We start from the raw sequence: 2948 nt of genomic DNA, 5'->3' as shown, positions 1-2948 counted from the left end.
AGAGGTCATTGTGATGCGGGTCCCCACGGTGACCCCGCGGGTATTTAAGGAGCCAGAGCCCTGGGGTGCCCACTCCCAGGAGAGCCACTCCCTCAGGAGGCAGCATCTCCCCTGGGTGACCATGGCCGGTCGTCGGCAGGCGCCGCCGAAGATGCCCACGCATGAGGAGGCAAACGCCCCCCCCCCAGCCCAACAGCAGGCTGCCGGGCCTGCAGAACCGGCGCCAGGTGAGGGACGGGGCAGGAGGGGGAGGCCGGTGGTGGGACAGGGCCACGCGGAGCTGCCTTAGTTCCAGGGCCAGGCTTGCCGCCACTGTGGGGGCCGCTGTGCCAAGGCAGCCGCCTCCAGTCCTTGACTTCTCCTCCTCCTGCCCGCAGATGGGCCACAGGCAGCCGCTGGCAGCGCCGCAGGACAGCCAGGGACAGGCTTCGTCCCCCCATGGGAACAGGCTGCGACGGCTCCCCTGCCCACAGAGCTCGCAGGCCGCTGGGAGCCGACGCGCACAGGTAGGGAGCCCGAGGGAGCCCGGGACAAACGTCTTCCCGAGTCCAGGCACTGCCGACAGGCAGGCGGGAGCTGCAGGAGGGGACGGGAGGGCCCGGTCACATAGCGAGCTGAGCCCCCCAAACCGTGCCTGCAGGCTGCCCGGGCATGCTGGGGATGCTCCCAGGAGTCACTGTGGGCCATGGCCGGAGCAGTGCGCTCCCCAGCCAGCTCTGGGAGCCGAGCGGCAACTCCCTGTGGGGCCGAGTGCTGCCCTGGGGGCTGGCAGGGGAGCCGGCACAGGGGCTTTTCCAGCTGGGACACGGGGGCACGGGCGAAGGGCCACAGTCACGCAGCCTCTCTCCTCGCCTTCTCTTGCAGACGGACAGCCCGGCGTGCAGGGTGGCAATGCCCTCCATCAGGGTGAGGCGGGAGGAGACAGCCCGTCTGCCAGCAAGGCAGGCAGCAGCACCACAGAAGGTGCACGCAGCTCGGGCACCAGGAGCTGCCAGCACTTGCTGCAAGCTCCCGCCTCTGCCAGCAGCAGCCTCTGCAGCTTCTGCCCAGGGCAGGGGAAAGGCCAGCAGCACTGCAACCAGCAGACACCGACAGCTTGTCCCATCTACTTGGGGCATCCCTGGTGAGCAGGGGAAAGCCACCAGTGCGCAGAGCAGGAGGCATGCCCCACACAGCCCTGCAGCCAATGCCACAGCTGGGAGGGAGACAAAGAGGTGCCTTTTGAGTACGGACCCGGACAAGGTTTGCACTGGGAGCCACCGACCCAGCCAGCAGACAGCGGCACAGTGGCATCGGGAACACAGGCTGGGTGCGGCGAAGATGGCAAGATCAGAGGAGGTCCGGGTGGCCCACAGTGGCAAGGCCCCTGCAGGTCAGCACGTGCCTGATCCTCATGCACGTAAAAGCACCGGTGCTGCTGGCAGGGTTTCTGTGCCAGCTTCCCTGGGCAGGCGGGATGTGGCTTCAGGGCAGCAGGGACAAGCGGAAGAGCGCGATCTCAAAACACAGGTGACGCTCACCAAAAACAAGTGCAAAGGCAAATCGCTGCGGGAGCACCACAAGGCTCTTCAGGAGCATGTGGCCATGCCGTCAGTGAAGACGGAGGATCAGAAAGCCCAGCCCAGCAGGACAGGCAGTCATGCAAGCGCAGCAGCTCGTGTCCCCAAGAAGAACTGGGCAAGGGCAGCAAGGCCACGGAACAGCCCGGGGTCCCTGCCAAAGGAAAAAGACTGGGGAGAAGACAGAGACAATGAGCTGCCCCAAGAAGAGGGCATCACCATTCACAGCATCTGGGTCAACCCCTCATTCCTGGAGTTCTTCCAGGACCCCCACGCTGGTCCCCAGGATGGGCCCTGCTGGCTGAGCAGTGTAGGCAGAGGGGCAGCAGCAGACGCAGCTGGCAACCTACAGAGCATTTCAGCTATGCAAGGGGAACCCGTGGAAGTTGAGCCAGCAGCTGCTGCCCTGGCCACACCTTCTGAGGAAGAGGGGCACTGCGCACATCTAGCTCCCATAGCACAAGAGTCAATGAATGCACCCGATTCTGCTCTCCTCAGTGAGCAGCCCACAGCAGCACAGGCAGAGAGCCAGGCGGCTGCCCCACACAGCCCCGCAGCCTACAACATGGCTCTGCAGGACACAGACCAGTGTAAAATGAGTGGGGTCCTGAACGAGGCTGTGGCTGTGATCCAGGGACTCGGTCAGCAACTGGCAGAACAGCGGGACCCAGCACAAAACGTGCATGTGGTGATGGCACCAAGACCACCTTCAGCAACTCAGGACAGCGAGTCTTCCTTGCCTGGAAAGCCTCCAGGAGAGGCCAGCACAGCCTCTCTCGTGCAAGAGGAATGTGAGGATGGGGAACACATGGCTTCTGCCATGTCTGGAGACCATCAAGGAGAGGCCAGCACAGCCTCTCTCGTGCAAGAGGAATGTGAGGATGGGGAACACATGGCTTCTGCCATGTCTGGAGACCATCAAGGAGAGGCCAGCACAGCCATTTTCTCCCCAGCAGCGCACGAGGAAGATCTGGCTTCATTGCTGCCTCAGATCTCTCTGGATGATGCTGCCATACCCCACCTTGACCGAGCAGGGGAAGATAAAAGAGGTTACATGGATTCTCCCTTGTCTGCAGAGTCTTGGCACCAGGTGAGCCTGGAGTGCATGTCGGGCACGGGCCATCACAAGGTCCTGTAGGCACGTATAGTGTCCAGGGTGTGTGCGGCAGGGAGATGGCTGGTGCTGTCCGTGTCAGCCCGCTGACATCCCCTCCATCTCCTGCCTGTGCTCTTCTTCTCCCCATGCAAGTGGCCTCCCAGCACAGAGGTGACGCACAGCCCTCCTCTGGCTGCAGGGACCATAAACCTAAACAACCCGACACATGGCACTGCGTAGTCTACCACTAAAGCATGTCCCTAAGCGCCTGTCTTTCCCCGGTAGCCAATAAC

Source organism: Falco biarmicus, unplaced genomic scaffold (genome assembly GCF_023638135.1).
Source record: "Falco biarmicus isolate bFalBia1 unplaced genomic scaffold, bFalBia1.pri scaffold_27, whole genome shotgun sequence".
Taxonomy (NCBI): Eukaryota; Metazoa; Chordata; class Aves; order Falconiformes; family Falconidae; genus Falco; species Falco biarmicus.
This window is presented reverse-complemented; position numbering follows the sequence as displayed.